Consider the following 15,611-nt stretch of genomic DNA (forward strand, 5'->3'; position numbering starts at 1 on the left):
CAGCTCAGCGGCGCCGTGAGATGACGTAGTGTTAGGAGAGACAACGGTAGCAACTCTAGAGAGTGGTAGGAAAGCTGAAATGCTGCATAAGGATGCAGGTTTTGGGGGGGATGGGTCAAACAATACAGGACTTTCCCCCAGGAGACCGGGGTTCAGGTCCCGTTCTTGTCCCGTGTGTCCCTGAAACGTACATTTTGTAACCCCACCAACCATCTTAGCCTAAACCTAAGTGTCCTGTTGTTGTCAGTTAAACCTACGTCCAGATCCAAAGCACCAAAAAGTGACACCAAAAGTGCCAACCAACCACATCTAAATCTGACTCTAAAGGAGACTTTTAGAGTCAAAAGCCACCTGACCAAGGGTCTGTATTTTACCAGATGGGAGTGAGAACGGGTTGTGTTTTACGGTGTTAAGTTTTTGCTTTAATCATAATGTTGCTTGAATTAAATAACCGATATTACTTTCATAGTACACACTCTTAACGTGTGTTTACTGAATGATTACATAATCCTGAATCCTGAAAACAATCTTTCTTTGGTTTATTACACTTTTAAAGTGTTACATTTTATAATTTTCTTGAAGATCGTATTTTTTTTTTCTTTTCTCGTATTAGTATATTACACTCTTAAAGTGTTGCATTTATGAAGTATTTTATCACTTTGTGATTCTTCTATATATTTTAAAAAGTGTAGAACATTGCTCCCATTCTCCATGCACCATGTACTGAGAGATGATACTATAGTAACCCCTGTATCTGTTCATATGTATCTGAAGCTTGTGTTAAACAAACGAGCCATGTGGTCGGTTCTCTGACCTTTGAACTGTCTCTAGTAACAGCTGGTAAACACCAGTCATACGTTTAGAACACAAGGTACATAACCAGGCACTAACGCAATCTGCAGATTTTTGGGCAGTGATGCAAAAGGAAAATTTGCAGGAATTTAGAGGACTGTGTTTCTGCATGTGATGAAGATATGTTAACATTCTGCATTTAATTAAAAAAATAATCTAAATCTGCAGAAAATCTGTGAAATTCTGCATCTGCAGATTCCGTCTGGCCCTGATGATAACCAAGAGTGCAACATGTTTAGATTCCTTTTTGCTTACTTTATGATGTAAGAACATGTGTAATAGCAAGAGAGGTGGGGAAGCCTTGATTTGTACTCCATTATCCATTATACAATGGCTCTACAATTCCCTTAAAAGAAGTTTGAATGAGGTAATTATAACTTAATCTTTTATAAAGTTGTAAAAGTGCTATTGTGCTTTGCGAGGAATTGGTGAACAGTTGGCTGTGAACTAGGACTCGGTGCCTGATGGGAAAACAGCTTTCTGCCTTAAAAGTCCAACACGCAGCGGAGACTTGGTTCTGGAAGAGGTTAACAGAGACCGGGTCTTACAAATGGTCAACGTCAACCAAGTCATACATTTAGTTTAGATACTTCAAAACGCAAATTCTGACTAAAAATGTAAAAGTCACACTACCAAATTGAGAACCCTTTTCATTGAATAAGTCTACAAATAAAGGCATGTAAAAGCAGTGTTTGGTGTAACGCGATACAAAGTAACAAATGAAGTTTTATGTAACAAAGTTCGGGAGGAGCATGTTCAGGTAATCATCCAATCAGCACAAGAAGAAGCCAGTATAAATAAAGCCTTCCCTTACCTCCTGTCTCATGACAAATTTCTCAGCATCCCGCCACCACCCCATCACCTCACATTCAGATGGGTCTGCTCATAGATACCTATGATCTATACATTCATAGGGGGGAGTACCCTGGGGTCGGGCCGAATTCCGAGCTCGGAGCCCTCCCCCCGGACAGCAAGCCAAATACGCATTATAATATTACATCAGATTTCATTAACATGTGAACTCGTGAAACGAGTAATCATGGCAAGTGAGAAGCAGCCAAAGCTAACTTTTGATAGTGTTTTAAGCTTCGTTTAGTGGCCAAAAAAAAAATGCATCACAAAGTTTTTCCAAATGCTAAATTAGGCTTGAACTGTCTGGGACCCTCTATCACTATTTATAAAAGGAGGTTAAAGAACCAGGAGAATTTGATCTGAAATGTCTGTCGGATTAAATGAATAAAAGTGTGATAAACATTTTGACTTCTTTTTTTTTTTTTTATAATAAAACATAATTTTCAGGTTACCTGCAGGGTTCATTATGGTAAATTTAAGATTTCTAAATACAAAACCTTTTTAATACCATACAACAACATATATTACTACAGTTCAGAATGGATCTCTGTCTGTATTAACTTGTATAAACTACAAGATCTGAGGAATCCACTGGTACCAATTGGGTCATGCTAGCTTTTATAGGAAGTTTGGCTACATTTTGGTGAGGGAAAAACTGGCATGGCCATTTTAAAAGGGTCTCTCTGTCTGTCGAGATATCTGAATGAAATGTCACTAAATACTCTCTGACTGTAGTGTCTGGAGAGTTCAACTTTGTTGTGTTATTCTGTTGTAGTGTGTTCATGTTCAGTAAAAAGTACATTAATGTAACTGCTTTGGGGCAATTTTTTATGTAAACATTGAAACTTTTAATAATGCAGCAGGTAAGAGGGAACCTTGTAGAAATATCAGAGATAATTAGTTTTGCAACTGAAATAGGACATTGAATCAGAAATTGAATCTGGAGTTCACTGCACTCTGCTAATTCTCCCATATGTTTATTGTTCTGCTGAAAAAAGAACAGAAATAAACTACTTCAAAGTAGTAGTAGTAGTAGTAGTAGTAGTAGTAGAAGTGTTGTCTCACCAGTCCACTTCTCCATTGTTGTGGTCTCTGCAAGTCACTTGTCCGTCAGCGCTCCAGCAGAGCAGACTGACCATCAGGAAAATCCTCCACATAACTCCCTAAAACACACAATTACAGCAACAGTTACACCACCACATTCACTGACCATCAGGAAAATCCTCCACATAACTCCCTAAAACACACAATTACAGCAACAGTTACACCTCCACATTCACTGACCATCAGGAAAATCCTCCACATAACTCCCTAAAACACACAATTACAGCAACAGTTACACCACCACATTCACTGACCATCAGGAAAATCCTCCACATAACTCCCTAAAACACACAATTACAGCAACAGTTACACCTCCACATTCACTGACCGTCAGGAAAATCCTCCACATAACTCCCTAAAACACACAATTACAGCAACAGTTACACCACCACATTCACTGACCGTCAGGAAAATCCTCCACATAACTCCCTAAAACACACAATTACAGCAACAGTTACACCTCCACATTCACTGACCATCAGGAAAATCCTCCACATAACTCCCTAAAACACACAATTACAGCAACAGTTACACCTCCACATTCACTGACCATCAGGAAAATCCTCCACATAACTCCCTAAAACACACAATTACAGCAACAGTTACACCACCACATTCACTGACCATCAGGAAAATCCTCCACATAACTCCCTAAAACACACAATTACAGCAACAGTTACACCACCACATTCACTGACCATCAGGAAAATCCTCCACATAACTCCCTAAAACACACAATTACAGCAACAGTTACACCTCCACATTCACTGACCATCAGGAAAATCCTCCACATAACTCCCTAAAACACACAATTACAGCAACAGTTACACCACCACATTCACTGACCGTCAGGAAAATCCTCCACATAACTCCCTAAAACACACAATTACAGCAACAGTTACACCACCACATTCACTGACCGTCAGGAAAATCCTCCACATAACTCCCTAAAACACACAATTACAGCAACAGTTACACCACCACATTCACTGACCGTCAGGAAAATCCTCCACATAACTCCCTAAAACACACAATTACAGCAACAGTTACACCACCACATTCACTGACCGTCAGGAAAATCCTCCACATAACTCCCTAAAACACACAATTACAGCAACAGTTACACCTCCACATTCACTGACCGTCAGGAAAATCCTCCACATAACTCCCTAAAACACACAATTACAGCAACAGTTACCTCCCACATTCACTGACCGTCAGGAAAATCCTCCACATAACTCCCTAAAACACACAATTACAGCAACAGTTACACCTCCACATTCACTGACCGTCAGGAAAATCCTCCAAATAACTCCCTAAAACACACAATTACAGCAACAGTTACACCTCCACATTCACTGACCATCAGGAGAATCCTCCACGTAACTCCCTAAAACACACAATTACAGCAACAGTTACACCACTACATTCACTGACCATCAGGAAAATCCTCCACATAACTCCCTAAAACACACAATTACAGCAACAGTTACACCACCACATTCACTGACCGTCAGGAAAATCCTCCACATAACTCCCTAAAACACACAATTACAGCAACAGTTACACCGCCACATTCACTGACCGTCAGGAAAATCCTCCACATAACTCCCTAAAACACACAATTACAGCAACAGTTACACCTCCACATTCACTGACCGTCAGGAAAATCCTCCACATAACTCCCTAAAACACACAATTACAGCAACAGTTACACCGCCACATTCACTGACCGTCAGGAAAATCCTCCACATAACTCCCTAAAACACACAATTACAGCAACAGTTACACCGCCACATTCACTGACCGTCAGGAAAATCCTCCACATAACTCCCTAAAACACACAATTACAGCAACAGTTACACCTCCACATTCACTGACCGTCAGGAAAATCCTCCACATAACTCCCTAAAACACACAATTACAGCAACAGTTACACCACCACATTCACTGACCGTCAGGAAAATCCTCCACATAACTCCATAAAACACACAATTACAGCAACAGTTACACCACCACATTCACTGACCATCAGGAAAATCCTCCACATAACTCCCTAAAACACACAATTACAGCAACAGTTGCACCGCCACATTCACCTACCATCAGGAAAATCCTCCACATAACTCCCTAAAACACACAATTACAGCAACAGTTACACCACCACATTCACTGACCATCAAGAAAATCCTCCACATAACTCCCTAAAACACACAATTACAGCAACAGTTACACCACCACATTCACTGACCATCAGGAAAATCCTCCACATAACTCCCTAAAACACACAATTACAGCAACAGTTACACCACCACATTCACTGACCGTCAGGAAAATCCTCCACATAACTCCCTAAAACACACAATTATTAAATAATTTGCCATAGATTGCCATAGACTCTCAACAAGATGGCCGCGGCGTGAGTGAACGTTTGTCAAGCTCTACTCAAGCATGCTTATTGCTATCATAGTAACTTTGTAAGATCTCCTCTTTTTTGACTGCTTTTCAATACATTGGCGTTAAAGTTTTTCATACAGCCACACGTTTTTTGTTGTTTGGATTACACGATTGGCGCAATGGATGAGTCACATATCACACTCCAAACTTTGTGGAACGCCATTACACAGAGTAAGACTGATATGCTGGAGCATTTTGATGTAAAAATGGACGTCATTCATAGCAGACTGACTAGTATTCAGAATTCATTAAGTACTTTGGGAGATCAAGTTCATTTGTTAGAACAACGTGTTGGGGCTAATGAGGACAACGTGCAAGTATGTGTCGCTCGGATTCAACAACTGGAGAAAGACAACTCATACCTGCTGGACAAAGTTGACGATTTGGAGAATCGAAGTCGACGTTCTAATCTCCGCTTTGTTGGAGTTCAAGAGTCATCGGAAGGCGGTGATATTGCCGGCTTTATGTCCCGTTTGATTCCACAGCTTTTGGGACAAGACAACTTTTCCACTCCGTTGATCATTGAATGGGCTCATCGCTCTCCGACAGTTCGTCAAAGCGATAGAGCCAGTCCTAGACTTATTATGATCAAGCTCCTTAATTTCCAGGACAAAGTGAAAATTCTTCGCATTGCGAGGGAGAAAAAGAAGCTCGAGTACAACGGGACACGTGTATATATCTATCCGGACTTCAGTGCTGACCTGATGAAGAAGCGCAGGAGCTTTGATCCTGTTAAACGTAAGCTTCGCGAACTTAATATGAAATATTATCTTAGATATCCTTGCACGTTGTGTGTTTTTGTTGATGGCAAACAGCAGCGTTTTAGCTGCCACAAAGATGCTGAAGCTGTCTACATGTCACCTCAGACTTCACCAGGATAATTTAATGACTGTCTGAAGAGAGGCTTGATTTTTTGGATAACCGAAGTTTGTTAGTAGCATAATTATTATTATTGTGTGGAGGTAGTTTTGTGATGTGAAATACTATTTTGGAGCGTTGGATTCTGTATTACCTCACACAGAGCTACTGTTTGGCATATAGCCTATATTTTTCTTTTCTATTTTTTTATTTTTTATTTTTTCATTAAGTTACATTCTTCTTTATTTTTATTTTTATTATTATTGCTGTTTGAGTTGAGTTGATGAGACGGTTTTTGATCTATATTATTTGGTTTACTCACTGGAGTGCCCTGGGACATGGTCTCTGGGGCAGCTGGGTTAGTCTTGAAGGGTATCATGTTTTTATGTTTATATGTTTTGTATTTTATGTCCTGTTTGTTTGTTCTGTTGTGATCAGTTTATTTGATAGTTTTTGCACCCTTGTAATGAATTTTTGTATTCAGTTATTTTTGTTCTTATATTTGACCAGTGACAGTATCATTGTTAGTTATTTTTCAAGCTGGATAAGGTTAAGGGATTAAAAATCATTCACTTGAATATTAGAAGTTTGGTGTGTAAAATTGATTTACTTCGTGTGTGGGTTGATTTAAATAAGCCTGATATTATCACTCTTTCCGAAACATGGCTCAATAGCAATGTTTCGGATAATGAAATTAACTTAACAAATTATGTTGTTTACAGATCGGATAGGTGCTCCAGGGGTGGAGGTGTGGCTATATATGTATCTACAGGTCTTGTTTCTGAATTAATTATACCTTCGATTGATCCTTTATATTTTGAATGTATTTTTGTTAAGGTGGTTTTCCATTTAAATAAATGTATAATCATCGGGAGCATATACAGACCACCCTCTTCACCAGTGGAGTCCTTTAACTGCCTGATATCCACTATTAATTCAGTTTTTGGTAAAAATGAGTTAATCTTATTAGGCGATTTCAATAAGAATTGGTTGGATACGTCATGTAATAAAGAGAAAAATATATTTAATGATTTAAATCTTACCCAATTAATTACTGAGCCTACTAGAATTACTTCTCGCACACAATCTCTTCTTGATTGGATACTTGTCTCACACCCAAATAGATTTTTAAGGTCCGGTGTGATGTCTGACTGCTTTAGTGATCATTCGATTATATTCTGTGTATGGAAAATTAAAGTACCTAAATTGCCACCAAAATTAATTAAAATCAGACAATATAAAAAACTGAATTTAGATTTATTTATTCATGATCTGATTTCTATTAATTGGAATAGATATAATTTAATTCCTAATGTACAAGACGCTTGGGATTTTTTTTATACTGAGTTTATAAATGTTGTAGACAAGCATGCACCTTGGAAAATTGTTAGGGTTAAGGGCAATCATCTTCCTTGGATTAATTCGGAACTTATTAGTCTTTTTAGGCAAAGGGACAAAGCATGGACAACATTTCGTCAGACAAGAAGTAATGCTGATTGGGAAGTCTATAGGCATTTGAGAAATTTGAGCAAAACAAAAACTCGAAATGCAAAGTCTAATTATTATAAAGAATGTCTTTCTTTTCATTATAAAAATCCTAAACAATTTTGGAATAAAATTAAAAACATTATTAATACATCAAATAAACATTCAGTTAATCAAATTAGAGTTAATAATAATATAATACTTCATGACTCCTTATCTATTGCGCAAGAATTTAATCAGCATTTTTCTTCAGTTTGGTCTACTTTAGTATCCGCCTCTTACTTGAATACTGATATTTGTAATGAGACTGCATCATGTAATAGTTCATTTTCATTTGGGAAGATTGCTCCAATTGATGTTCAGAGTGCTATTGATGAATTAAAAGTGACTAGTGGTGAAGGATTAGATGGAATTGAAAATAGGTATCTTAAATTAACTTCACATATTCTTATGTATCCACTAGCTGATTTATTTAATCTTTCTTTGTCTACATGTGAGTTGCCGGTGATCTGGAAATGTGCACGCATTACTCCGCTTTATAAGGGAGGTGATGTACTTGATATTAATAATTATAGACCAATATCTATTATATGTTCTATATCTAAAGTTTTTGAAAAATTAATTTATAAACAACTTTCAAATTATTTATCTATCAATAATATTCTATCATCATCTCAATCTGGTTTTAGGTCTAATCATTCCACAACTACTGCATTACTTAAGTTTACAAATGATGTGTTTTCAGCCTCAGATAATGGAAAGCTCACAGGTGCTATTTTTCTTGATTTGACTAAAGCTTTTGATTTGGTTGATCGTTATTTGCTTCTAGATAAACTTCATGCTATTGGTTGTTCAAAAAATACAATTTTGTGGTTTAATTCATATCTGCACAACAGGAAACAATGCGTTGTCCTAAATGGGAATAAATCTGATTTTCTGATTCAGCAAAGAGGTGTGCCTCAAGGTTCAGTTCTGGGACCACTTCTTTTTTCTATTTATGTAAATAATCTACCATTACTTCTTAAAAACTGTCAGGTTCAACTTTACGCAGATGATACTGTCATATATATATGTAATTCTGATCCTACACAAATTCAATTATCTCTTCAATCGGATTTTAATAGTCTACAAGACTGGCTTTTGGCTAATAAATTAGTGCTTAATAAAACCAAGTCATATACTATGATTTTTGGTTCTAGACATAAACTTAATTCTAAAACCTGTTCTTGTGTTGTATCATGTAAAGACGGTACTCCTCTGCATAGAGTTGACACTATTAAATATCTTGGTTTATGGCTCGATTCTAAACTTTCCTTTAAACCACATATTAATCATGTTTTACGAAAAGTCAATGTTGGAATGAGTATCTTGCATCGATCTCGAAATTGCTTCTCTTATAGTGTTCGTAAGAAACTAGTTGCTCAATTAATATTTCCGTTTTTTGATTACTGTGATGTGGTTTATCAGACGGCATTAAAATCTGATCTTGTCTCACTTAATTCGGCATATAATAGAATTTGCAGATTTGTTTTAGGATGTTCTTTTTCCACTCACCACTGTACAATGTATGATGCACTTCAGTGGCCATCTTTGAATGTGAGAAGGCAGACTCACTGGCTCCAATTTATATTTAAATGTATTTACTTTGATTATCCTAGTTATTTACAACAATACTTTGTACTCTTTTCTTCAAACCATCAAGTTAGGCATTCTGTTCAGACTTACTTTCTCGTTCCTCGTGTTAGAAAAACAATTGGTAAGAGAGCATTTATGTTTAAAGCTGTACTAGACTGGAATAATTTGCCTGTAGATATTAGATCCATTACTTCTTTTTGGTTGTTTAAACAATCTATATTATCTTATTTTAAAGTAGATTGCACATGCTATCATTGAAACTGTCGTTGTTGTTATGTGTACTGTTGCTCTTTTTATTTTTTGGGTGGTGTGTTTTTGTGTTTTGTCTGTTTGTTGATGTATTGTTAATTGTAATCTTGTTATGTTCTTTAAGTTGTAATTGTGTTTCATTGTAAGGACCCCCTCGAAAACGAGATGATACATCTCAAGGGGCTAATCCTAATAAATTCTAATAATAATTACAGCAACAGTTACACCACCACATTCACTGACCATCAGGAAAATCCTCCACATAACTCCCTAAAACACACAATTACAGCAACAGTTACACCTCCACATTCACTGATCATCAGGAAAATCCTCCACATAACTCCCTAAAACACACAATTACAGCAACAGTTACACCACCACATTCACTGACCATCAGGAAAATCCTCCACGTAACTCCCTAAAACACACAATTACAGCAACAGTTACACCTCCACATTCACTGACCATCAGGAAAATCCTCCACGTAACTCCCTAAAACACACAATTACAGCAACAGTTACACCTCCACATTCACTGACCGTCAGGAAAATCCTCCACATAACTCCCTAAAACACACAATTACAGCAACAGTTACACCGCCACATTCACTGACCGTCAGGAAAACCCTCCACATAACTCCATAAAACACACAATTACAGCAACAGTTACACCACCACATTCACTGACCATCAGGAAAATCCTCCACATAACTCCCTAAAACACACAATTACATTAAACAGTTACACCTCCACATTCACTGACCATCAGGAAAACCCTCCACATAACTCCCTAAAACACACAATTACAGCAACAGTTACACCACCACATTCACTGACCATCAGGAAAATCCTCCACATAACTCCCTAAAACACACAATTACAGCAACAGTTACACCACCACATTCACTGACCATCAGGAAAATCCTCCACATAACTCCCTAAAACACACAATTACATTAAACAGTTACACCACCACATTCACTGACCATCAGGAAAATCCTCCACATAACTCCCTAAAACACACAATTACATTAAACAGTTACACCACACTGACCGTCAGGAAAATCCTCCACATAACTCCCTAAAACACACAATTACAGCAACAGTTACACCACCACATTCACTGACCATCAGGAAAATCCTCCACATAACTCCCTAAAACACACAATTACAGCAACAGTTACACCACCACATTCACTGACCATCAGGAAAATCCTCCACATAACTCCCTAAAACACACAATTACAGCAACAGTTACACCACCACATTCACTGACCATCAGGAAAATCCTCCACATAACTCCCTAAAACACACAATTACAGCAACAGTTACACCACCACATTCACTGACCATCAGGAAAATCCTCCACATAACTCCCTAAAACACACAATTACAGCAACAGTTACACCTCCACATTCACTGACCATCAGGAAAATCCTCCACATAACTCCCTAAAACACACAATTACATTAAACAGTTACACCACCACATTCACTGACCATCAGGAAAATCCTCCACATAACTCCCTAAAACACACAATTACAGCAACAGTTACACCGCCACATTCACTGACCATCAGGAAAATCCTCCACATAACTCCCTAAAACACACAATTACAGCAACAGTTACACCGCCACATTCACTGACCGTCAGGAAAATCCTCCACATAACTCCCTAAAACACACAATTACAGCAACAGTTACACCACCACATTCACTGACCATCAGGAAAATCCTCCACATAACTCCCTAAAACACACAATTACAGCAACAGTTACACCTCCACATTCACTGACCATCAGGAAAATCCTCCACATAACTCCCTAAAACACACAATTACAGCAACAGTTACACCACCACATTCACTGACCATCAGGAAAATCCTCCACATATCTCCCTAAAACACACAATTACAGCAACAGTTACACCTCCACATTCACTGACCGTCAGGAAAATCCTCCACATAACTCCCTAAAACACACAATTACAGCAACAGTTACACCACCACATTCACTGACCATCAGGAAAATCCTCCACATAACTCCCTAAAACACACAATTACAGCAACAGTTACACCACACTGACCGTCAGGAAAATCCTCCACATAACTCCCTAAAACACACAATTACAGCAACAGTTACACCACCACATTCACTGGCCATCAGGAAAATCCTCCACATAACTCCCTAAAACACACTATTACATTAAACAGTTACACCACCACATTCACTGACCGTCAGGAAAATCCTCCACATAACTCCCTAAAACACACAATTACAGCAACAGTTACACCTCCACATTCACTGACCATCAGGAAAATCCTCCACATAACTCCCTAAAACACACAATTACAGCAACAGTTACACCTCCACATTCACTGACCGTCAGGAATATCCTCCACATAACTCCCTAAAACACACAATTACAGCAACAGTTACACCACCACATTCACTGACCATCAGGAAAATCCTCCACATAACTCCCTAAAACACACAATTACAGCAACAGTTACACCTCCACATTCACTGACCATCAGGAAAATCCTCCACATAACTCCCTAAAACACACAATTACAGCAACAGTTACAACTGCACATTCACTGACCATCAGGAAAATCCTCCACATAACTCCCTAAAACACACAATTACAGCAACAGTTACACCACCACATTCACTGACCATCAGGAAAATCCTCCACATAACTCCCTAAAACACACAATTACAGCAACAGTTACACCATCACATTCACTGACCATCAGGAAAATCCTCCACATAACTCCCTAAAACACACAATTACAGCAACAGTTACACCACACTGACCGTCAGGAAAATCCTCCACATAACTCCCTAAAACACACAATTACAGCAACAGTTACACCGCCACATTCACTGACCGTCAGGAAAATCCTCCACATAACTCCCTAAAACACACAATTACAGCAACAGTTACACCACCACATTCACTGACCATCAGGAAAATCCTCCACATAACTCCCTAAAACACACAATTACAGCAACAGTTACACCTCCACATTCACTGACCGTCAGGAAAATCCTCCACATAACTCCCTAAAACACACAATTACTTTAAACAGTTACACCACCACATTCACTGACCATCAGGAAAATCCTCCACATAACTCCCTAAAACGCACAATTACAGCAACAGTTACACCACCACATTCACTGACCATCAGGAAAATCCTCCACATAACTCCCTAAAACACACAATTACAGCAACAGTTACACCTCCACATTCACTGACCATCAGGAAAATCCTCCACATAACTCCCTAAAACACACAATTACATTAAACAGTTACACCACCAAATTCACTGACCATCAGGAAAATCCTCCACATAACTCCCTAAAACACACAATTACAGCAACAGTTACACCACCACATTCACTGACCATCAGGAAAATCCTCCACATAACTCCCTAAAACACACAATTACAGCAACAGTTACACCTCCACATTCACTGACCATCAGGAAAATCCTCCACATAACTCCCTAAAACACACAATTACAGCAACAGTTACACCTCCACATTCACTGACCATCAGGAATATCCTCCACATAACTCCATAAAACACACAATTACAGCAACAGTTACACCACCACATTCACTGACCGTCAGGAAAATCCTCCACATAACTCCCTAAAACACACAATTACAGCAACAGTTACACCACCACATTCACTGACCGTCAGGAAAATCCTCCACATAACTCCCTAAAACACACAATTACAGCAACAGTTACACCTCCACATTCACTGACCATCAGGAAAATCCTCCACATAACTCCCTAAAACACACAATTACAGCAACAGTTACACCACCACATTCACTGACCATCAGGAAAATCCTCCACATAACTCCCTAAAACACACAATTACAGCAACAGTTACACCTCCACATTCACTGACCATCAGGAAAATCCTCCACATAACTCCCTAAAACACACAATTACATTAAACAGTTACACCACCACATTCACTGACCATCAGGAAAATCCTCCACATAACTCCCTAAAACACACAATTACAGCAACAGTTACACCGCCACATTCACTGACCATCAGGAAAATCCTCCACATAACTCCCTAAAACACACAATTACAGCAACAGTTACACCGCCACATTCACTGACCGTCAGGAAAATCCTCCACATAACTCCCTAAAACACACATTTACAGCAACAGTTACACCACCACATTCACTGACCATCAGGAAAATCCTCCACATAACTCCCTAAAACACACAATTACAGCAACAGTTACACCTCCACATTCACTGACCATCAGGAAAATCCTCCACATAACTCCCTAAAACACACAATTACAGCAACAGTTACACCACCACATTCACTGACCATCAGGAAAATCCTCCACATATCTCCCTAAAACACACAATTACAGCAACAGTTACACCTCCACATTCACTGACCGTCAGGAAAATCCTCCACATAACTCCCTAAAACACACAATTACAGCAACAGTTACACCACCACATTCACTGACCATCAGGAAAATCCTCCACATAACTCCCTAAAACACACAATTACAGCAACAGTTACACCACACTGACCGTCAGGAAAATCCTCCACATAACTCCCTAAAACACACAATTACAGCAACAGTTACACCACCACATTCACTGGCCATCAGGAAAATCCTCCACATAACTCCCTAAAACACACTATTACATTAAACAGTTACACCACCACATTCACTGACCGTCAGGAAAATCCTCCACATAACTCCCTAAAACACACAATTACAGCAACAGTTACACCTCCACATTCACTGACCATCAGGAAAATCCTCCACATAACTCCCTAAAACACACAATTACAGCAACAGTTACACCTCCACATTCACTGACCGTCAGGAATATCCTCCACATAACTCCCTAAAACACACAATTACAGCAACAGTTACACCACAACATTCACTGACCATCAGGAAAATCCTCCACATAACTCCCTAAAACACACAATTACAGCAACAGTTACACCTCCACATTCACTGACCATCAGGAAAATCCTCCACATAACTCCCTAAAACACACAATTACAGCAACAGTTACAACTGCACATTCACTGACCATCAGGAAAATCCTCCACATAACTCCCTAAAACACACAATTACAGCAACAGTTACACCACCACATTCACTGACCATCAGGAAAATCCTCCACATAACTCCCTAAAACACACAATTACAGCAACAGTTACACCATCACATTCACTGACCATCAGGAAAATCCTCCACATAACTCCCTAAAACACACAATTACAGCAACAGTTACACCACACTGACCGTCAGGAAAATCCTCCACATAACTCCCTAAAACACACAATTACAGCAACAGTTACACCGCCACATTCACTGACCGTCAGGAAAATCCTCCACATAACTCCCTAAAACACACAATTACAGCAACAGTTACACCACCACATTCACTGACCATCAGGAAAATCCTCCACATAACTCCCTAAAACACACAATTACAGCAACAGTTACACCTCCACATTCACTGACCGTCAGGAAAATCCTCCACATAACTCCCTAAAACACACAATTACTTTAAACAGTTACACCACCACATTCACTGACCATCAGGAAAATCCTCCACATAACTCCCTAAAACGCACAATTACAGCAACAGTTACACCACCACATTCACTGACCATCAGGAAAATCCTCCACATAACTCCCTAAAACACACAATTACAGCAACAGTTACACCTCCACATTCACTGACCATCAGGAAAATCCTCCACATAACTCCCTAAAACACACAATTACAGCAACAGTTACACCACCACATTCACTGACCGTCAGGAAAATCCTCCACATAACTCCCTAAAACACACAATTACATTAAACAGTTACACCACCACATTCACTGACCATCAGGAAAATCCTCCACATAACTCCCTAAAACACACAATTACAGCAACAGTTACACCACCACATTCACTGACCATCAGGAAAATCCTCCACATAACTCCCTAAAACACACAATTACAGCAACAGTTACACCTCCACATTCACTGACCATCAGGAAAATCCTCCACATAACTCCCTAAAACACACAATTACAGCAACAGTT

This window comes from Rutilus rutilus, assembly GCF_951802725.1.
Source record: "Rutilus rutilus genome assembly, chromosome: 4".
Lineage (NCBI taxonomy): Eukaryota > Metazoa > Chordata > Actinopteri > Cypriniformes > Leuciscidae > Rutilus > Rutilus rutilus.